Below are 24133 nucleotides of genomic sequence, written 5' to 3' on the forward strand. Positions count from 1 at the left end.
GGTTGCCCCTTCGCCCCAGAGCTGGCAGTCCTGTTTATGAGTAAATTCGAAGAAAAATTCATTTATGAAAACAACCCCTTTGCCCTATGGATCGTAGGATGGCTCCGATACATAGACGATGTCTTCTTCACTTGGTCAGGAACAGAGGAACAACTTGTGGCTTTCCACCAATGGCTCAACAATAGGACAGAAAATATAAAATTCAGCATACAGTATTCAAAACACCGACTATCTTTCTTAGACGTGGAAATATACTGTACAGATGGAGTTTTGGTCACTACTCTATACAGAAAAGAAACCGACAGAAATAAAGCTTTACATTTCTCAAGTTACCATCCGAGAAGCCTTAAGGAAAATCTTCCACTGGGCCAATTTCTGCGTATTCGCAGAAACTGTACGTTTAAGGACGAATACATGTATCATGCGAATGCTCTAAGAGAAAGGTTACTATCTAGAGGTTATCCAGCAAAACTATTGAAACGCGCTTTAAAAAGAGAGTGGTGGACACCGAGGGAGACCCTTTTGACAAAAAAAATTAAGAATGATTAGAACAGGATAGTGTATGTATCCACATTCTGTCCCACTTCCAACTGGCTCAAAAGAGAAATCTAAAAAAACTGGCATCTAGTCAAAGACTTGGATGAACGGCTAGCTGAAATCCCACTCTTTGCCTTCAAAAAAGACAAGTGTGTGGAAAATCATATTGTGAGAGCGGCAATGCCCAAACACAAACCCCAATCACTTCGGGAATACATGAACCTTCCACCCATCACAGGGCATCACCAATGCGGGACATGTGTATCCTGTGCATCAACGATTGAAGGAGATTTGTTCCAACACAATGGGATTAGCTGGAGACACTCAAGATTCACGGATTGTAAAATCAAATTTGTGATCTATGGCATTTTGTGTCCATGTAATAAGCTATATATTGGAAAAACGAGTCAAGAAATCAGACAAAGAATAAACCAACATAGATCCCGGATAAAAACAATCATCCTCAGCGCACCTTTGGTGCAACATTGGATCGAGAACGCACATGCAGAAACTGACTTAAAATGGACAGTAATCTCCAAGGTGGAACCTGACACAAGAGGAGGTGACCTGGAGGCAAAACTATCATCAAGAGAAGCGACTTTGATTTTAAAATTCAATTCATCAGTCACAGGACTGAATGAAATGTCGGAACTATACCATCTGTAACTTCCCACTAGCTGAATATCTCTAATATTTACGCTGATCCAGATCCACATATCCCACGTTTCTGCCCACAGATTACATAAATCCAGTCCATTGTCTGCCGGCGGCACTAACTTTTTCCTTTAGATCGCACTGACAGGACCGGCACTAATCGTTCCTCACAAACATGAACCTAAATGATTCTACCCCGAGGACTTCGATTGCGCGCCAAAATCGTGAATTAATGTAATATGGAACAACATCCCGACATTGCGGGCCTTAACCTAGTCATATTGGCTGATTCTGACGCATGATTAAGGTATGCACGAGCACGCACAAATCCATTCTAAATTCATCTAAAATGTTAAATAAGGCACATGATTATACCCCGAGAATATCGATTGCGCGCAAAATCGTGAATTAATGCAACATGGAACTAAATCACACGCGAGAAACTACATTTCCCGACATCACGCAGGCCTTAACCACGTCATATTGGCTGACATTGACACACTCCGACAAGCGACGGCTGATCGGAAGACGCCGCGCATAGGAGAGGAGACCCGGTTTGATTAAGTTATGCACGAGCCCGCACGAATCCATTCTAAATTCACCGAACATGTTTAATAAGGCATGCAATTCGTCCGACACGGCCATTGACAGAATCCCTCTACGTTTATATGCAGGTCCTGGGCGGTACTTTGCATCTGACATGGAACAACTGTGACCCGTTAAGAAATAAGAGACTCAGACCTCTGAAACAAGGTAAACATACAAGCGAGCAAGTAAACCCTTTGCTCATGCTGTAAAACCAAGTCTTGTTTTTTCAATACCGGTATCTTTAACATAGTCCTTTTTGGTTTCAACAGCGTACTGGTGCAGCATTATTCAAGATCTCGCCATCTATTTTGCGTGGGATTTTGGACTGTGTAAAAAATTCCCCCCTCTGTTTATGAAGAAGAGAAGGTAACCTTTCTAGCTAGTGCTGTTTTTTTCTGAAGTTGAAGGTTGTTCATAGGAGTATTGATAATAAGGATTGTTACTTTTTATGTTCCCACAGGATTCAATCGTTCAAGGTCCTGAGGATAATCCCCGCTATTAAGGGGCTTCGAAACGCGTTGACCCTTTTCTTGTGTTTCAGGCCAATCAAACGAGAATATTGTTTGTGATTTTTTCATAGATTGTTGAAAAATGCTGATGGCCTGCAATTTTGATTTATATGTGATTTTCAAAAAATGTTTGAAACAATTTCATTAATACCCCACCCCTCAAACCAATAATAGATTCCTTGACTCTAGGTGAGGGTATTAAAAAGGTCTTTTGTTCTTTTTCCTTTTCTCTTTTCTTTTTTCTTGAATTTCATTTCACCAGTTTGTCTGACACAGTGTGAAAGATTTTTTGTGTGTGTGTTTTTTGATTGTTACTGCAATGCTGGATGATTGAGGATTTCGCATGACTGACCACTGACATTTAGGCACTTTTCATTTGCTGCGCCTACAATTCCCTGTTTGTTTTTTATTCTAACTTAAGCAAGAATTTTAATTCCTGTTCCCTCCCCGTGTTTATATGAATATTGACAACTTTGTCATAAAATAAAAATAATACTCTTCTATCCCAAAAAAACCATAAAATTAAATTGATTGAATCTGACTTTTGGTTGTCCTTTGTATATGTCAACAGTTTAATGTCGTTGCACATAAAAAACAGGCTGACTCATTGAACAGTATTGGCACTTTGTTTTGTTTATACTGAATTATCTCACTAGGCAGCACATTGATCTGGCATTGCTCCAGGAGACGCACCTACCAGCGCACAGCCCTAGATTGAGGGATAGGGGCCTGAAGGGACAGAATAACGCTGATGGCTTCACTGCGCATGCAAGGGGTGTACTGACGTGGGTGAACCCCAAATCTGACATGGCATTAACATAGCTCTGTACAGACCCAGAAGGCCGTTATGTCATTTCGAAGGTAGTGGGCAGGGGTGTAGAAGCTCTAGTGGTCAATATGTACAGCTCGAATTATGATTGCCCTGAGTTTTATGTCAAGCTCGCCGATACAGTTTGGGGTCTGCCTGGTTTAGTTGCCCTTTGGAGAGGGGATTTCAATGTAGTTCGAAACTCTGCGGTGGATCGCTCGAGTGGCCCTCCTCGCCAGCAGTCTAAGGCAGCCAGGGAACTTGACAGACTGCTAATTAGGAACGACTTGTCTGACGTCTGGCGCAGCTTAAGCCCCACGAAGGGAGGATACACGCACTGTTTGGCATTTCATGACATCTCTACGCGCATTGATTATTGGCTAACCGCGCCGGCCCTGCTCCCGCGCGTGCGTTGCTGCCAGGTGATGCCGCGCACGCTCTCCAACCACTCCCCGATATTGATTGAGCTGTCGACCCCTGGTGCGGCTATCCCCCCATTCCTGTGGCACTTCCCGCCGTACTCCCTACTAGACCCTGTATTTCGTGAAGAACTCCACGAGGCGATTGAGACATTTTTTGAGGCGAACGTTGGTTCAGTTGACAGCTTTCAGACTGTGTGGGAGGCATTTAAGGTTTACATCAGGGGAGTCGCCATGAGCAAGCACTCCGGGGTCCTTCGCTCCATTAGACAGAGGCTGACTAGTCTGGAACGGCAAATAGCGGACTGTGAGGCACTGCAGGCATCCGGGAACACAGAGGAGGTCAGGGCAGACATGAAAAAGCTACTGGCTGAATATCAGGCAGAGGCAGACGCGGAGATCACACACCTAGGTATGCCACAGCCGGAAGCTGTGGTGAGATATACAGGCCGGGGGCTATTCTGGCGAACATGGCTAGGCAACAAAGGAGGAGAATTGCAATTAAGGAAATTAGATCGGGGGTGTGAGTTGCTCACTCGGGAGGAGGATATAGCGCAGCGGTTCAGGGAATACTACTCTGCCCTATACAGTCCAGGGGCAACCGGGGAGACGCTGACATTCTAGACTACTTGGACCACATAGAGCTACCGTTTCTATTCAATGAACAGAGGTAATTTATGATGCACCCTTTTGAGCAAGACGAAATTAGAGAAGCGCTGGGCGGGATGAGGGCGGGTAGTGCCCCGGGGGACGTACCTTTACTTGCTGCTTCCATACCTCTTGGCGCTGTTCTTGGATGTGGGGGAGACGGGGCAGATGCCGATGACGATGAGAGAAGCGCTGATCGTTGCTATACCGAAGCCGGGCAAACCCCCGGATGAGTGTAGCTCTTACAGGCCTTTGTCGCTGCTCAACGTGGACACTAAAATCTTTGCCAAGGTGCTGGCAAATAGACTAGCGCTGTTAGCTCCGGAGTTAGTGGCACAGGAGCAAGCTGGGTTCATGCTCGGTAGGAACATCACGTACAATCTGCGCACAGTTTTCGGCGCTTTCCAGCACACTCGCCTGGAGTCGAGGTATCTAGCGGTGTTTCTCGATATGGAGAAGGCCTTCGACTCCGTGTCATGGCCTTTTATGAGGGCGGTTCTCACCAGATTTGGTATTGGCCAGGTTTTTCTGCAAAGGGTGACGGCGCTCTATTATGACCCAGTGGCCCGTATTAAGATAGGTAATCTTGTCACAGACCCGATACAAATCTGTAGAGGCACTCGACAGGGATGCCCATTGTCGCCCACGCTGTACGCTCTGGTTGCGGAGCCATTGGCGAGAGCTACGAGAGAATATTACTCCCACAGAGGTCTGCAGTTCCCCTCCTACCAGCTAATAATATTCACCTATGCCGACGACACCCTGCTCTACGTCAGGGAACCGGAGAGAAATGTAGCCCCCCTGCTGCGCGAGGTGGTACGATTTGGTGCGCTGTCCGGACTGTCTGTAAATTGGACTAGGTCCATTGCGTTCCCTATAACTCCGGCCACGGAGCACTTTGACATGGAATACCCGCTACAGTGGACCACTGACCCCATACGCTATCTGGGTATACAGCTACACACTGATTCGGAGACGGTATTCCGTGAGAACTATGGTAGGGCCGTCTCATGCCTCGAAGATAAGGTGGCCATTTGGACAGGTCTGCCCCTCTCCCTGTTGGGCAGAATATCACTCATGAAGATGGTGGTCTTGCCCCAGCTATTGTTTCTCTTTACAAACATTCCTATGGTGCTACCTAAATGTTTTTTTCCCGACTGAACTCGCTGATGGTTGAGCTAGCTTGGGCCGGCAAGCCGGCCAGAGTGAAATGGAAAACCCTCACACTACCGTATTATATGGGCGGCCTGGGCGCCCCTGATTTTGAATTATATTATCGGGTGGTGCATTGGATACATAATGACGGCATGGCACCCTTTATTAAGATGGAGGCTCGGTTTGCGGCGTCGTTGCCGCTACCAGCTGTAGTTTTTGAACAAGCTGACCGCCGTACAGGACTGCTTGATTCCCTCAACTCGCCTAGACATGCCTGGAATGCTCTGTTGCAGCACCACGGGGGGGCGTTGCTATATTCCCCATTGATGCCTCTTTCATGGGCAGCGTGGCTTACCCCGTGCAGAGATAAGGGAGTACTTGCTGCGTTAGAGGCTATGGGCATTCGAACGATCGGAGATATGTTCCTGGATGGAACCCTAAAAACCCTGGCGGAAGTATACACACAAGAGGAGAGGCCTACACTATTGCAGAGCTTTCAGTATCACAGAGTTAGGGATGCATGGCGAGAACAGCTGGGCGATGAGCTGCAGGAACCCCCTGACGTCTTAGAACTCACACATGTAATCAAGGCGGAGACCCCGCGGAAGCTCATGTCTGTCCTGTATAGGATGGCTATGGCGGAAAGAGAGGCGGGGCATAGCAGGGCACAAGCCGACTGGCAGCGGGATCTGGGCATCACTATTGAGGACGATGCGTGGCGTTATTGCTGCAGTAGCACATGGTCGGTCTCTCTGAATGGCAGGGACAGGCTGGTGCACTTTAAATATCTAAACAGAGTGTATCACATACCTGAGAGATTACACCGTTTCGGGCTGCGCGTCAGCGCGTCGTGTGAGAGGTGCGCGATGCCGGATGCTGGATTCCTGCACTTGGCATGCGAGTGCCCGGGGGTACAGACTTTTTGGGGCATGGTATTCCGCGAACTGAGTAACAGGCTAGAAACAGACATCGAGCCATCGCCGGTGCTTGCATTGCTTGGTTTTTCGAGGTCATTACCCAAGGCGAGGCGCAGGATAGTGGAATTGGGCCTGCTTATGGCTAAGAGGCGCTTAGCAATGTGTTGGATGAGAGGGCTCCTCTCAACGATAGCTCACTGGACGAGGGATTTGACATACTGCTGCATTCAATCTGAGCACCACAGCGAGCTTCTACTGCTCAAGAGCCGCCCTAAAAACTTCTGGGGGTTGTATTTGGAGTATAGAGGGAGGCAGGAGTCAGCGAGTACTGGCTGTGCGGCCGGGGATGGATAAGCTTTGCCTCCCCCTTCTTCCCCGCTCCCTTTCCCTGGTTCCTCGCCCCCCCCCCCCCCCCCGCCCCCCCTTGAGGCGGATGGTTTGCGTGAACGCTTTGCCTGCAGATATGATGCTTACAGGTCGAATGGGTGGTCTTAGCCCTGAGCCCGTGCAGATGCGTACTTTTACTCAGCCATTGGGTCGCTATACCGCATACTAGTGGGGTAGGTTGGAAGGCATGTAAGAGGAATTTGGTTGGTGGGTCACACTGTTAGGGGGTTGTTTAGACCAAAAGTGATGTTACGACCACAGTTTGATGTTACTGCAGTCTTTCCTCTATATTATCAATGTCGAGGCACTATGCTGTTCAATACTTCAGCGCCACCCGACCTCCGGGTTGTGGGCTTAATGACTGTGTGCTTCGATACGTTACTGCGAGCTTTGGTCCTGTTTCACAGCAGGATGGACTGTATTATATGTGCTAGAGTGCATCACAATGAAAATAAATAAAACAAAATAAAAAAAAACTACAGAAAACTCATGTGACTCAATTTTTCGAAAGCAATATGATCAAACCTGATGCACGTAATTGACATCTTCATTGCCGGGTTAAAAAGAACACCGGACCACACCAAAGATGCTTTTGTTACAAATGTTACAACACAGTAAATAAGGTTATTTAACTTGCTCTTTCGAGATGTACATGGCGAGCGACGTTTGTTTCACTGAATGACTTTCTCTTCCTATGCGCTACAGAAAATTATTACCCTGTAAATGAACTACAGTTCAACGCTGCAAAATGAAATATTATGATTTGAGGCATAGGGAGGCCTATTGGGATTTGGACCTTGATGGGCACCATACTGGAGGAAGTGCGCTCTTTCCCAAAACTGGGAATAGCACTGTCCCCCATCATGAATTGGAAAAAGTGTGCTAACAAAGCAATACAGAAACCTGAAGCTTCGCCCGATGCCACCCTCCAGTTTGCCCGTGCTCAGGGCTGTTGGTTTTCTTCACAGATTGACAAGAGTGGTACAAGAGAAAGTAGGATGTCATATTGTGTGTGGGATTGAACTCTGGGGTGCAGACAGAATCTCAGGAAAAATCGCCCTACATGTAAGACATTTCAAGAAGAGGTTGCTTCACGTGCCAAAAGGCTTTCCCGAAATAATCCTGGAAAATGTTCGGAGTTCAATTCCATTCAGAGAACGATGCTGACTGGCTGCAAAACACACACGTTGAGCTTCAGATGCCACTCACAATTCATCTAGTAGGGGTTGGAGCCTAGCTTTTTGGGGATCAAACCCAAGCCCAGTACCCATGAGAGGGGTATACACTGTGGCAAAGAAAATGTTCATGGCTCATGGTCAGGAGGGGAAATGTCAAGATTTAGGGAGAGGGCATGACCATATGGACATGTAAAAAGCCTCTCATTATCCTCAGACCTACCTGAGAAGCTCTTAAATCACTCTGAAAGGAGGTTTTTTGCTTTATACAGTTGTGAACAATTGCCAGTTGGAACTTGTCTTAAAAAGAGAAATCTAACTTGATCTGAAACTTACATATTCTGCCAGAAAGAAGGCCTGTTGCATACTCTTATGCACAGCAATACAACAGATAATTATCTGAGTTGTTAGGAACCAGGCACTCCAGGTAGAATGGGATGTTCTGTTCTATCTACTTACTGCGGGATAACCTTGATGCCACAGTGAGATGGGTAGCATTATATCTGATTGAGATCTAGCAAATAAGGGAACAGCTCGCCACTGTCTGAGTTATGTTATGTTATGTTAGGCGATTAGTGGAGTGCATGGCTGTCCCAGCAAAGGACAAGTGATGTACATTGTGGACGAGAGGGTGGTGTGCCGCCAGTGAAGAAATAAATGTACCAACGTCGCACATGCTGCCGGAAGGTAAAGAAAATAAGACAATGCACTTTAATCAAATAAGAGAATGAAACAATCTTGAGGACCTAATCCATGTTTTTATTGTCTTAATGTTTTTTAAAATTGTTTTATTGCATGTGTTTTTAATTTAACTCTCTAAAGATGAAAACGATCAGAGGCTGAAATAACATTTCTAAATGTATACTATACCCTCTCTTGAATATAGTGGTAGTTAATAATGGAGCAATAAAAGCGTGCAACAGTTCAAGCAATCATAGCCAACTAGAGTAACAAGCATTGGCAAAGCCAACAGGTCTGGCCTGGGCACATTGGTGTAGTGGTTTTATTTTTTATGCTTTATTTTAGGTATGTGTCATAAAAATAAGAGAAAAAAAAGAAATGCTGACATCTATACATATCCATATCCTAGCAGGAAAAAATGCATTTTAATTAAAAAGTACTAGTGCTTCCTAGTAAGTAGATGCACTTGGAATAGGTAGAAGAACATTTTAGTTTTAATGCATCCTACATGAAAATATGAGACTTATTGGTGCAAAGAAATGAACTACTGGGTTGGAATTACTCTAACCTGAAGGCATAGTTTAAACATACAAGATTTACCAGAAATATAAACAAAATAGATAAAGAAAAAACATATTAAATAAAGTTTTGGTCACCCAGCCCTGGAAATGAAGTACCCTTCATTATAGGAGTAAGTGCACATGTGATCATGGAAAACATAGTCATTCACAGTGCAGGAGAGCCAATGAACGAAGTGGGCTGACCGACTACCCTATTGCACATGCGTTGCCAGATGGAAGGACAAAGTGACTAACAGATGAACAGAGAAATGGATGAAGACTGTTGCAGCGTTTCTCTGTGTACATATTTTTTTATTTATGACATTTTTGATATCATGAGACTGACAAAAGAATTAAAGTTTCCTCTAGACAGGACCTACGAAGGAATGAATTTTGAGTAGAAAAAATCAACTGATTTTTAAAAGATTAGCCGCTACCCACAAGTTATTGTATCGGGCAGAGCATGGCGAATTAAAACTAACCGGTGTACGTCACTTTCATGGTCAAGATCCAAAATGTAGTTAGTCCAGGACCACAGGTTGACTACAGGGTCATTGATTGGAAAGTTAACAACCAGGAGACAATTTGGACATCCTTAAATAAAATACATATAACATTATCCCAAGACATTTTTTGTGGTAAGCAAAGAGAATCTCCCATGCACCAAATGAAATCTTCCCAGTGCACTTGACATTATACCACGTCACGCTTTCCTTGATTCATACATGGGGTCCTCAATAGGTATCATCAAAAAGTGGTCTTCTCAAGGGTGTCTCCGCGAACACTCTAGCATGGCAAAAGATTTTGCTGGGTAATTTATACTTTTTGCCTGGGGTGAAGATGGCCCAGTTTTTTGTATATAGTTTGGCAATTATATAACATTTTGTATGGACACCAAATTGTAGCATTTTTCCACAGCAGGCTTCTTACAATCATGGTACCTGATGCTTATGTCTGTGTATGTACAATAAGCCTTTGTTACAGAAATCACTTTGAAACTGCAATTCACAAGTTGCAGAACTTGCAGGACTAACTCGAACTTTCCCTCTTCTGAGGCCAATATATTTTAGAGCTACTGTGATATGTAGTAACTCTTATTATTAAGTGCCTAAACCACTTTAGTGTGTATTATGTGCTCTCCCGCTGCTCACTATTAACATAATAACACATACATTCAAACATTACATACTTTTTTGTTGAATGGGTATTATTTTCCTGGTCTACCTTGTGGGTAGTATGCACATATCTCACACACATCGCTCACTGTTGTTCTAATATCACTCAACATATTTATTTCACATTCTCTTATCAAATGCGTGGCATTTTAGAGTAACTAGACTTTCAAATCTCAGTTTACCTCTTAGCCAAAGTCAAGTAAAGCTCAGGAGTGTACTGGATCTTCCCCTGCAGTGTCTTTTGCGTGGGGGTACCATGTGAAACTATCCAACCTTGCTAGCACACACCTCTTTTTTGCCTATTTGATATTTGTTTTGCCAGTTTTCTAAAGTGGGAGTCTAATAAAACATTTGCCTCAACCCTTGGAGGCTGATTAAATATCTGGCTCAAGATCTAAAAATCAATAGACTGGAATCAGCAATACTTTAACAGTGCTAAACCCTCTGCTACTGAAAATCAATGTGATTATTGTTTTAGGAGTTTCATAATAAAAAAATTTAATAATTGTTTCAGTATTGCTCAATAACTCTTGAGTATAAATGAAGGTACGAAAAGGAACAAGATTCATAAAAATAGAAAAACAAATTTAAGAAACAAGCGCAACACAAAACGTATGGTATCTACTAAAACATAGAATGGAGCCGATAGTTCATAAACGAGCCCCAAGTCCAAAAATACTTCCTCTTGCTGTCTAGGGATTATAAATCTATGTATTATCATCATGTTTAGAATTAACTTCTATTTTTGGTATGAGAATAATGCTAACTGGGGATCAGAAATCATCTCTTTTCCTAACATTTTACTGAGTACCTTAAAAATGTTCATTCAAGGGGGGCGTGGCTTAAGCTGGCCAGTAAGATTGCGGCCTGAGTCTTGAGTTTTTATACTGTCTAGAGGTGGTGCAGCCGGCAGCCTTCAACAGAAAAGGATGGCTGAAGTTGATGCAACCTCTTCACCTGTAATTTGCTTTAAAGTACAAGCGTTTTTTCACTCGGTTTTCGGTTTTGCCGTCACAGCTGTTTCTTCAGAAACAGCCGCCATTTTGAGTGGATGTATCTCTACTGCTTCACATTACAAAAGGAATATGAATTGACTATTTCAAACTCTATTTTTTTTCTCTTTCAGTTCATTTTTACTGTAGCTAATCCCAGAACCTGGTAGGAATGTTTCTCAAGTAGTAAAGCAGGATGCTTCTGACTCCTTTACCCTATATCAAATACTGGTCTTTTCCTTTATGGTCAGGTTAAAAAAGCCCCAATTAGTATTTGTGCCAAAAAAAACTGCCTATTTCCTAGGGAAACTCTTCTAGTACAGAAAATTCTGTGTTTAAAACATCAACTTCCTCTGCAGTGATGGCTACCTCCACAGCGTCATGCAATTCCGTTCAGCAGTCCATCGCAAGTAAATCTCAATCCACTTCCTCATCTTTTAAAAGGCTAAAACGAGACCCACAGTCACCTGGAAAATCTGTGTCTTCAATTTCTCTAGAATTATTATTGAAGGAGATTAGGTCATTGCGACCCCTTGTTGAAGAAACAATTACACATATCCAAAACCTGGATGTCAAATGGACACTAATGGAAAATCGTGTCTCTATGGTGGAACAGGAGGTGGTGGACTTGCATGACCGGGACAGCTAAACTTCAGCTTTTGGAGAAGGAGGTTGCTCAACTTAAAAAACAGGCAGAAGATTTGGAAAACAGAAATAGACGGAATAACCTACACATTTATGGTCTTCTGGAGGCACTTGAGGGAGAAGATAGAGTTTCCTTCTTTATATTCTTCCTTCCTAAGAGCCCTCGTCTCACCTCTTCTTCGTCCACTGTGAAGCCAAGAGGAGTCATTATACTTTTTCTGCAAATTACAGATTTTATGGTGGTTCTTGCTGCAGCCAGGGCTAAGCGGCAGGTGTCCTGGATTGGGCAGAGGGTCTTCTTATCTCAAGATGTCTCTAATATCACAGCTGCCAGGAGAAAGGAGTTCCTAGGACTTTGGCCTTCTTTAAAGGTTTTGGGTGCGCAATATGGTCTCTTCCATCCCTGCATTTTCAAAGTCATCTATCAGAACAAGAATTCTACTTTTGAAGATCCAGCCGACCTAAATAGATTTATACAAACTGATTGAACACCGGACACTATGGATATGAGGGGTCCTTCTTTGCATTGACTTCCCTTATAACAGAATTATGTCTATCCATTCTTTGTTTCCGTTGGCCCTTGTGTGCTGGATGTTGTAAGATGTGAGAGGTGAACCTATGCTTGTTTATATTTTTCATTGTGGTTATTTTATGTTCTAGTAAATTTATTATGATGTCCGTCTTCTTTGTTTTTATGCTGGGTTATCATATTTGGTAATATAACTTGCTCCATTTCCTTCTATTTTTTTCACAGATTCATTCTATCCGTCTGCAAAAAGCATTAGTACTCATCCGTGTGTGTTGTCCAGATGTGGCGTAGACTCCTTCCTCTCAGGTGTGTCATCTGTTTTTGTGTTGTCACCACCTGAGTTCATTTTTTCAGTCATCCTATTTGGACTTGTACTGTTTTTTCTTCTTGCTATCTATTCCCCTTTTCTCTTCCCTTCTTCCTTTTTCTTTTTCCCTCTGATCTCATGCCTATTCTGCACTTTCCCTTCTCTCTATTATATACTGGGTTTCTCATATATGCCTCATTGCTATCCAAGACTACTTTCTTAATTGTGCATAATTCAGAGTAATAACATGAAATATTAAAGGATCTCCTAATCCAATAAAACGACAGAGAGTGTTACCCCATCTAGGCAAATCTAATCCTGATTTGGTCCTTCTCCAAGAAACTCACCTTGCACAATCTGAAGCTTCGAAGTTTAAGCAAACTTGGGTTAGCTATGTGTTTGTTTCCCCATTGATCAATATGAAAAATGGGGTTGTCATCTTTGCTAAAAAATCCCTTAATGTTAAAATGCTTTCTCAACAAATAGATGACATGGGTAGGTGGATTATAGTTAGTCGTATCATAGATAATGTCCCCATCACTATTATGAATGTTTATGCCCCAACACAATCTGATACTGCTTTTTTGCCACCATTGCACAAAAAGTTACACAATTTCATAACTCTTACTTTATTTTAGGAGAGAACCATAATCAAATAATGGACCAGTTTTTAGACAGACCATCCTCAGTTCATTTTTCATCCCATAAAATGCATAAACAGTTCGACCCATGGCACACCCAACAGTTTAGAGGTAGGGATTGGGTACCTCGTCCTTGGTATCCCAATAACAACCGTTTTGCGGATGGCGGGTGGCAGGGCATCCAAACCACAAATAGATTTGACTGCCTGGAGATGGTTGATTGACTTTATGCTCCATCTTTACCAACTCCAACTGTCAACAGGCGGTCGGTATCCGATGTGGTCGTGCAATCGGACCCCGTCAGCCCTAAATCTGCCCCCATAGTCGCCCCTGTATTTTCTAGTGGTCACATGGCTTTACATAAGCCTACAGCATCCGAAAGTTTTTCTATCCATTCACCCCCCTTTTGTCCCCACCCTTTTAACACCCAATCCCCCGCTTGTCAGGTAGTAACAGGACTCTTGAAGATACCAGCTCATGTAACTAAGCCTGGTGACCTTACTTTGTTATCATGGAATATTGCTGGTATCGCAGGGAAATTAAATACCCCTTTTTGGTCCAGATTCATAGGAGAAGGGTTTGATATAGTCCTCCTCCAGGAGACCTGGAGTCAGGAAGATATCAACGTAGAAGGTTATTCCTCCTATTGCCTCAATGCCACTAAATCCAATTCTGGCAGGGCAAAGGGGGGTCTTTTGATTCTCCTTTCTAACAGATTGGAATCCTACAAAGTTAGAAGTAGTTCAAATGTGGGAGCCCATAGCCAGGTGTTAAGGATTGCATGTACTAAGGGTAAGGACCTGGTTCTTGTTAACTTTTATAATAACATCTTTGATGCCTCCAGAGGGAACATCTTGTACCCCTTGGAAAAAGAAATTGCTAAGGCTATAGGCATTTCTAATAAGCAGCTAGACATCCTATGGGCTGGTGATTTTAATTTGCAGCCATGCCAGCTATCTAAGGGTAACCCCTGTGGTTTTGGTGTGGAGCCGGATAATTTTAATGGGGGTATAGGAAGGAGTGAGGATTCCCCCCACTTCCCGCACTGCCATTACGGCTCCACCCTAAATAACCTGCTACTAAAACTAGATTTATCCTTATTAATGTGCAACAAAAATAAGCAGAACGCTAGTTGCCCCACTTTTACAGGGAGGGAAGCTGGGACTTTTATCGATCACATCTTGTTCTCAAGTCATGGGGACTATTTAAGTTTGTATGTGAGAGAGGAAGGACTTAGCGATCATAACAGTATCTGCGTTACCCTTCCTCTAAGGGGTGTTACACAAAGAACTGGGGAAACCTGTACTACCGATATAGTGTCCGAACGGTCCAATGGTCCGAGAATCAAGTGGACCGGGGTCAACTCTGTGGCTAAACAAAGGGAGGTAGTAGTCAGCTGTGAAATTGAGCTCAGCTATTGCCTTAATGATGTTGTTAACCACGACCTTCTGATATCCCACTTTATTAACATCAATACCATCATTGAGGGTATTTTTACTAAAAAACCCTCAGCTAACAAAACGACAAAACTGGGATGGTTTGACAAGCCTTGTATTGTAACCTTACGGGAACTAAAACGAGTTTTAGGGCTCAAACCCCGTGATGGCATTAGCATCAAAGAAGCAAGGGTTAATTACAAACTGGCTATCTCAAACAGGAAAAAGGTATTACAGAGAGAAGCTTGGGATAAATTGAATGAAGCTGTTGAGACAAAAAATAGTAAACTTTACTGGGAAATAGTCAACAGTCCATTCTTAAATTCGGAAGGCGTCCCAGAAATTACTTCTTATGTTGCCTGCGAGGACTGGGTTTCTCACTTTACTAATATTTTTAACCCAGAAAAGTTATCACTGACCCTTCCTCCGGTTGATTTGCCAATGTGGGCACCTATACCTCTGGAAATTACGCTGCAAGAGGGACTAGAAGGCCTTGCTAATAGTAAGGGGGGGAAGGCTCCAGGACCAGATGGGGTGCCCATGGATCTATTAAAAACAGAACCTAACCTGTGGGCTCCCATTCTGGTTAGAACTTTTAATTGCGCAGCAGAAGGTAATTTCCCTCCCTCTTGGGGTCAATCAGTTATCGTCCCCTTACATAAAAAAGGCAGCAAATCTGAGGCCTCAAACTATCGGCCAATTTCTCTATTGGATGCCTCAGTGAAGGTTATGAGCAGAATTCTGCTCAATCGATTAGAAACTTGGGCAGAAGATATGAGCATTTTAACTAAAGTGCAATACGGCTTCAGGAAGGGGATGGGTACCTTGGAGCAATGCGTGAACTTGGATCTTTTAATTAATAAGTACACCGTGGCTAAAAAGGGTAATTTATTTTTATGTTTTGCTGATCTGAGCAGCGCATTTGATTTAGTTGATCATGGCATTTTATGGCAGGTTTTACTGGAGTTAGGGGCGCCGAAAGAAATAGTACATTTCCTGGCTAGGCTTTACCAGAAACTTTCTTGTAAAGTCCGATATGGTAGCCATGGCGAATGCACTCCATTTTTTAAGGTATCTAGGGGCATCCGCCAAGGATGCGTACTAGCTCCTCTTTTATTTTCTCTTTTCATTAACTGTGTAGATCGCACTTTGGCCACCATATCAGCAGATGCCCCGCAGATTGGAGGCAATTCTGTCTCAATCTTACTTTATGCGGATGACGCGGTACTTTTATCACGTACTCAGATAGGCTTACAACGCCTTATTGATGGTTTTATGTTGTTTATACAAAAAAGGAGACTATGTGTAAACAAATCTAAAACCTATGTTATGTTGTGCGGCGAGTCAGTCAATAAACTAAAGTCCAATTTCTATCTAGACAGCGATAAAATGTTACAAGTTAAAACATTCTGTTACCTAGGAATCACCTATGCCAGTGATGGATCCTGGAAATCAGAGCTTGAAAATGCTAGGTTGAAAATGACTCGATGTACCAGTAGTGTTTTTCGCTTCTCTTCTAAGCTCGGTTCGAGAAGTATTCGTGACATGATTAACATCTACAATATTCGTTGTGTTCCCTCGGCATTGTATGGGGCTGGAGTGTGGGGCCACACAGATGGCACCCTCCTCCAAAAAGAGGAGAACAAGTTCTTAAGAAAAGTGCTATGTGTTCCCCACTCCGCCTCCATTCAATTAATTCATGACGAGGTTGGGGTCGAGTTTATCTCGGACTTAGCAGCCGTTCGTCCACTCTTATTGTGGCGTTCTATTTGGGCTAAGCCCGAAACTCGATTCACTCAAGAAATTATTCTTGATTGTATAGGCCTGGATTTTTCTTCACGTATTCTTTGGCTGAAATACATTAATTTTTGGTTTAAAACTCTGTTTGATATTGATGTTCTTACTGACCCCGAACTCGCGGTAGAAATACCCAAAAAAGAGATTAAACAAACTTTCTTGATGTATAAAAAGAAAGGGCGAGATGAGGCATATGGCAAGTTAACTACCGTAAAGTTCTATAGAGAACTAAACTTGCCATCAGGGTTTCAAGCATATCTCCTACATGTTAGCCGCCCATCTCATCAATATGTTTTAACTCGCGTCAGGTTGGGCATTGCACACCATCTTGTTGCTTTCCCAATACAGAAACAGAAATCTGATACCCCCTGCCCTTGTGACAATGTATCACGCCAGAGTTGCTGCCATTTCCTACTTTTTTGTAAATTTTATCATTTTATAAGACTAAGGTACTTGAAACCTATATTTATTAAATACAATATACGGTCTTTTAAGAATGCCCTTGTGTTAGTATCAGTTTTAGAAAACGTGGACATATGTTTTTTTGTTGCAACCTATATTTTGAAATGTACAGCTGCCAGGAAAAGTATTGTGTTGCCATAATTTTTATATTCCTGTCTGAACTTTTCAAAACGTACAGCTGCCAGGGCGAGTGTTCAATATATCCTTAACCCTGTCTGTACATGTTTTCTTTTCTTGTATTAACAAATTTTAAAATGAAATTTTTATGTCCTATGATCATGCGGGGGTTTGTTGCTCAACGTACAGCTGCCAGGATTAATCTTTTGTGTTAATTTATCTACTCCTGTCTGTACGATTTTAACTGTTAACTTCTATTCCTTTTGCCACTTTTATGTGTCTTCCTTAATTATGATCCAATATTAACGTGTGCTAGTATGTGTCCTATCTTTACATGAATTTTCTCGGATTCCTGTATAAATTTTGTATTTTCTAAAATTTTTAATGTAATGGATTGATTTCATGTTTTGCTTGTATGATTTGTTTACAAATCGAATAAAAGCTTTGAAACCGAAACCGAAACCGCATAAACAGTTCAGTCTGTTATCTATAAGAGAGCCTTGGTGGACTCTTGGAGATTGTCTAACCCAACAGCCCAGGAATATATTTCTTACTCTTTTTCTCATGGTTGACATTTAAGACTTGATCATATATTTCTGTCTAAGTCTCTTGCACAGTTTATCCTACAGTCACATATTTTTCCAAAAGTGCTGTCCCACCAAGTTATGGTAATTACAGATTTGGTTCTGCTCATCCTCCTTTACATCACTGGAAATGTAACAAATATTTATTGCAAGATGCGCAAATCTCTAGTTGGTTCATCGCCCTTACTTCTGACTTCTTTTCCTTTATTGATAATATAGAAGTCTCTTCTTGCCTGCTCTGGGATACATTCAAAGCCTCGGAACAAGATTTTATTTTAAACTAAGTTTCTAAACAAAAGAAAACGAGGTTAAAAGAACATACTAGACTGATCTCATCGATTAAATCTTTAGAAAATAAGTATTACTCCTCTAAACTGCCCTTAGACCTTAATTCTCTGCTTAAAGGCAAATTGCAATTTAACCCTATCTCGCTGGAATCTGTTGGCCCTCAAAGAGGTCCTTTATCCATCCTAGACTTTTTCCAGGCCCTGCAATGGTAATCCTGAAAGCCCTACAGGAGCAAAGGATGGATCTCAGGAACCCTAAGGAATCTTTTCAAGGCATTTCAGTTCAGGAATTCTTCATTTGCATACAGGAGGTGTGTATAAAAGCAGGGTAAAATCAACAATACAATAAAATATAATAAATATGTGTATTCTTCATAATCCATAATAAACACAAACAGCTTAACAATCTATAAAATCAGTGCAGAAATCCATTAGAGGAAGAATCAATTAATGACACTTTTCCTAGAGTGGACAGCTTGTTTCAGAAATGTACACATCCTATAACAGTGTTCCTCTGTACTTAAATTTGGAATATTTTTAGGGCAACTCTACGTTGAGTAAAATGGCATTTTCTAGGAAACGATAAAATACGCATAGCAAAAATCAAATAAAATGCACAAAATAAAATGAAATTAAGCAAGGTTTGCTCAGAGTTATGGCCACAAGGAGTAGCATGCTGAGGATCATCATTAGTAAAACCTATGGGAAAGAGAAGTAAATGATGAACTGTGCCTGCATTAAAACAAAACAGAAGCAACATTTCCCATCTACCCATTCTCCAAGTTCTCGATGCCAAGATTTCTTTTCAAATTTTCATAATTATGTACTGTAGTTTTATGACATTCAGTGCTCTCCGTTAGCGCTAACCTCTTCTTCAGGTAGACTGATTTCACACTCCCCCTTGCTAATTAATGATGGCAAATGAAACTGCTCCGGATGGACAAGATCCAAAGATTCAACAAAAGCTCTCCAGGGGATAAGTTACTCCGTATCTAACAGAAGGCAGTCTCTGATAATAGCCATAGACAAGATCGTCTCAGGGTCGATCCACAAAAATCAACAGTGAAATTTAGAGATAATTTAATGCGATCCTCCAAGTTGGGCAAAGCCAACTTGCCATGACAAACTGCAAGCTAGAGAGAGGTTGGTTTAGTAGACTCCTTCAGATAAGGTTATTTCCTATCTATAAGGGGTCAGCCTTGTACAACCCCAGACTACTGCACCAAAGTAGGTGGTAGAAAAACACTGGGAGCTTTAAATGGATGTAATGGGAGCCTAGGCCTTGTACTCTACTGGCCTGGGAAGACTCAGGAGCACCTGCTGCCCTGGATCTCTGTAAGGTCCTAGCTGAGATGTGGAAGCCGCATGTCTTCGAGCTGTCAAACATTACACCCAAATAAGGAAAACTGCACATGCTGTCTAATCACTGTTCGCCACATGCTATAAAATCACCCTGCATTTATTAGGGCTGCAAGCCATGATATGTGACTTACTTAAATTGGTGATAAAATCTAGATTAGCCGTAAATGCAACAAAGGAATCCAACAACCTATGAAGAGAAATGGGAGTGCAGGCCATAAGAACCATAACGTCTGCGTACAGTAACGCAGGAAAAGCCAAACCATCTATCTTTGGAAAATCCTTGGAGGCATCCAATCAAAGGAGTCAGGTTATTAGTATAGAAGATAAACAACAGTGGGGTCATTATACAGCATTGGCAAACCCCATGTTCTAGGCTAAAAATGTCTGTAAGCTCCCCATCAAGGCGAGAACATACCATGGCCCCAAATTCTCATGAAGTATATGCAAAAAGTGTACCAGGAACCATCAAGGCCCCATCCAACAACATCCTCCATAATTTAGGGCGGTTCACACTATCAAAAGCAGTGGATAAATCCATAAACACAAGGCACTATTGGCAGCGCCTAGCAATGGTGTTTTTTCCGACAATGAGGTGGTGATGGAGGCACTGCTCCCCTGTACCCAGCCAAGTTCCGTATTGTCTGAAGTGCAGTTTATTATGCTCACAGGTCCATTCCTGCATCTGCCAACGATTTTTGTTGAAGTATCGATCAGGTAGATGGTATGGTAGCACCTGGGTTCCGACCTATTACCATGCTTGAATATTGGCATTATTGTTTAATGGGACCAAAATCTTAGTAAATTCCTGGGGGACATGTTATTTAAATGTTTCGCATTGAGACCGAGCTATTTGGCCAAAGCCCGGTGGAGCTACCTGATAGCTATAGAGGAGATGGGTTTTGGGACTTCCCCCTCGACCGTCACCTACCTAGCCGGTCTTTGGGCAGACTTTCCTTCGTCTTTCTGCCGTATCTCCCTCCCATCCTGTTTTTCTGCGAACCTCTTCCCTTGACACTTGAGACCGAACTACTTTGTCTGATGTCCGATGGAGCTACCTGGTTTAGCTATAGGGGAGATGGACCGTGGATTCCCTCCTTGGTCGTCACCTACCCAGTCGGTCTTTAGACAGACTTCCTCTCGTCTCTACAGTTGTCTCTTCCCTTATCCTCACTTTCTCATCTCCCCTACCCCCCACTTATTTTCTCTCTCCTTTCTCTCCTCTCCTAATGTATTGCTGATTGTTTGATGTAATGTGTAATTGTTGATCTTTTTCTGTTATACTGTTAAACCACATCGTTGCACTTCTTTTCGTCCCTCCTGTCGTCTCCTCCCGCATCCTCCCTCTATTTATGTCTCTTCTTCTCCCCTCTCTCAATGTATTGAGACTGAACTTTTTTGTCTGATGCCCGATGGAGCTACCTGGTTTAGCTATAGGGGAGATGGGCCGTGGATGCCCTCCTTGGTCATCACTTACCCAGTCGGTCTTTAGACAGACTTTTTTTTGTCTCTCCGTATTGTCTCTTCCCTTATCCTCCCTTTCTCACCTCCCCTGCCCCCTCCACTACTTTTCTCTCTCCTTTCTCTGCTCTCCTAATTGTATTGCTATTTTTGGGGGTTTATTGTGTAATTGTTGAACTTTTTCTGTTACATTGTTGATTTTCTGTTATTGTTGATTCTCATGTAAAGCGCTCTGATACCTCCGGGTCTAGCCAGCGCTATATAAAACTCTTTAAATAAATAAAATAAATAAATAAACAATAGGCACACCTTCAGGCCAAGGAGCTTTAGAGCTAGGGCTTTCAGAAATAGCAACTATCGTTTCTTTGACTTAAAATAGTAGCTTATGGTGATTCCCATGCCAATACCCCATATGGGAGACAGATGAAGGTCTACAGCAGGAGAACAATATATGCTGTTGAAGTGCTTGACCCAATCAATGGTGCTCCCATTGCATTACATTGCCTACGTGAGGCCCAAAAGGCCTTGTGATCTTTTTGGTTAGCAGCAGTAGCAAAGTAATCCCAGTCCTCATTGTGAAGCTCGATCCTCCTTTTGACTGGCCATTTGTACTGTTGTCTGCCACTCACTAACTCATGCATGAGCCTCGGCTTGACTAGAAATGATTTCCTTGAATGCCTATTGGCAGATAAACATGTTGAGCCAAACCACCTGGATTTCCTGTGATTTCCATGCAACAACTTTAAAGGGGTCGTTCTAATATAACAATAACTTCCTCGAAGTGACACTGAATATTGGTGCCACTGGACACCTCCAAAAGACAGTAAGAGAAGATACTCATATGCTGTCAAAGCAATTTTGCCAGACACTCATTAGGATTTTGCATGTGCCGGTGCAAAGTTAGAATATTATCCTGAACCGGTCGTTATTCCAGGGTCTTTGGTGGTGCAGTGATTCTCAATAAAGGTAGGGAGAGTGCTGTAAAGAAGGTGGTATGATCGCTATCAATAGTTTTCCATATACCACCCCAAGTAAAGCAGGTAAGGTGCCTTAAGTGACAAATATATAGTCAATTGTTATCGTGTGACCTCTCTCGAAATGAGGGTGGATACTCATAACCGTTTCCCAATATTCCAGTAAATTTCCCAAATCACATTTGGCAAGGTAGCTTCAAACTCTTCCCACCTTTGGTCTTGCTTCATAACTGGGGCATGTGGCGATTCAGTTCCTACCTCACAAATGTTGGGGGCTTATTTTGTGTTATAATATCCACAAATTATACAATTTGGCACAGAAGTATGGCGGGCAGCTTTCAAATTTGTCATAAAACTGAACAGGTGCATAAAATTACCATTACCTCGATGAGTAAAATTATTTTTTTTAAAGTGTATCAAATAAAAACTCAGATGCCCTCCACACTTAATTAAAATGTACTGAAAGGCATGATGAGTTTTCGGAACCTCCTCCAGCACTAAATGTAATGAGGCGTTAACCCAAATAGAAAGACAGCAATTTGCACGACCAATATGGTATTGGATAGCTAGAACAGAGTAGCAAACAAACCCATTTTGAACCACTGATCCTGTATCCCTTGTCTCATGAAAAAGGCTGATGCCATACTTTTTGATGAAGGATATCCATTCTGTCTCCTGTAAATTGGGGTTTATAAAAGTATCCCAAGGGCAGGGTAATAATCCATCAAGTTGATGAGCCCAGCTTCTGGGATATGCCAACAAGTTCCTAGGGTAACTAGCACTACTAAAGTTGATAATAATAAAGTCACCATGGATGTCTTTCTGTGATTGACCAATCCAGCCCACTCTCCTCACCATTAACATTTCAGTGCAATTGGAGATCTGGAAACCTCTATCCTTACATAGCCAATGGAGTACCTTGTTACAGAAGTCAAACAAGATTCCTCCGCAGCCCTCTGCACAGAGGAGACACCTGCAAAAACTGAGACAAACGGGCTAGCAACGGGAAAATCCATAGTTTCCTTTCTAGGCATGACCCTGATTTGATTGTTTTGACCCAGGCTACAGTCTAAGCCATTGATAAATCATACTGGTTGCAAATGCCCATTAGCCTCCAAAGCCACATCTGAGGATGTCTCTGGGCAACTGTGAGCTTACAGCACTCGATACTTAAAGACATCCTAACCTACAAGTGGGCGACTTTTGTCGTTAATAGCTGTAAATCTGTTTCCCCTTGACTTACATTTTTCCCTGGAGTAATACTAGAAGAACCATCAGGAAGGGGGACAGAAGGTGGCAGCTGACATGGCCCTTTAATACAATTGGCTCTTGATTTCTCGGGGAACTGTGTTCTAAAGTCGGGATTTCGGATTGCGCTCATCCGAGATTCAATTTGTGCCAACCACTACGATCAGTTACAGTAAAGGGATCCTCAATTAGCTCCCATGAGCATTCTATAGATTCCTGCACCTACAGTCCCTTGCTTTTCCTTTTAGGCACCTAAAAGGAAGGCACGTCAACTGTGGTAAATTGAACAAGATTTGGACCAGGCTCAGAAATATTCTCAGAGATGTTAGTCATGTCTGTAAGGGAGCCTGCTCCTATAGACCTCCCCTCTGCTCATGCTTTATATGCAATCTCCGGGACTTAAGTACAGTGAGAGTCTGCTCTCTATACATGCAATTTTATTAGATATTACTCCTACAGTTCCCTCAAGCATTTTGTCAATTGTAGTGCCCTTAAAAGGTTTAGCGCCCCCACCCGGCGCTCTCCTTTTCCACATAACAGCAACATGTTATCCATAAAAATTAACTTACAGAAAGAGTTGAGAGCTAGGACTTAGAAAGCAGGCCCAGCCCCTCCTCCTCCTCCTCCAGTGGGATTCTGGGCGTTGTGTTTCCAGGTTCCCCAATGAGTCTTGAAAGCCCCCTGCACTGCGGGTAGCGTTGGTGCTGTAAGAAGAGCTGGTAGCAAATGCTCTGGCTCATCCTCCTGTGGGATTCTAGGCATTATGGTTCCAGGCACCTCGGTGCTGGGAAGCATCCTGCACTGCAGGTAGCAGTGGTGCTATAAGAAGCACTGGCAGGAAATGCCCCACCTCCTCCTCTAGCATGATTCTGTGCATTGTGGTTGCAGGTGCTTCAACAGACCATTATTCGAGACATATGATGGTTCTTTGTCTAGAGTGGCATGGTGGGTGAAAAACGATGGACTGGAATGCAGCTCCAAGTGCACTGAAATTAATCTAGGTGTTCCATCCATTACTTTGTAGTTTGTTTCAGTTGATGCATCAGGTATGCATAGACATGGATCCTGTGCCCACTGTGCC

General features: G+C 42.7%; 1 protein-coding gene across 1 annotated transcript in view; it reads right to left on the reverse strand.

Moving 5' to 3' along the window:
• The window catches only part of MYO3A (myosin IIIA), a 1386887-nt gene that overhangs the window by 432302 nt on the left and 930452 nt on the right, over nucleotides 1-24133 (reverse strand). The gene's annotated exons all lie outside the window — the stretch shown is intronic.

The sequence above is a fragment of the Lissotriton vulgaris genome, chromosome 10, assembly GCF_964263255.1.
Source record: "Lissotriton vulgaris chromosome 10, aLisVul1.2, whole genome shotgun sequence".
In the NCBI taxonomy this organism is placed as follows: domain Eukaryota; kingdom Metazoa; phylum Chordata; class Amphibia; order Caudata; family Salamandridae; genus Lissotriton; species Lissotriton vulgaris.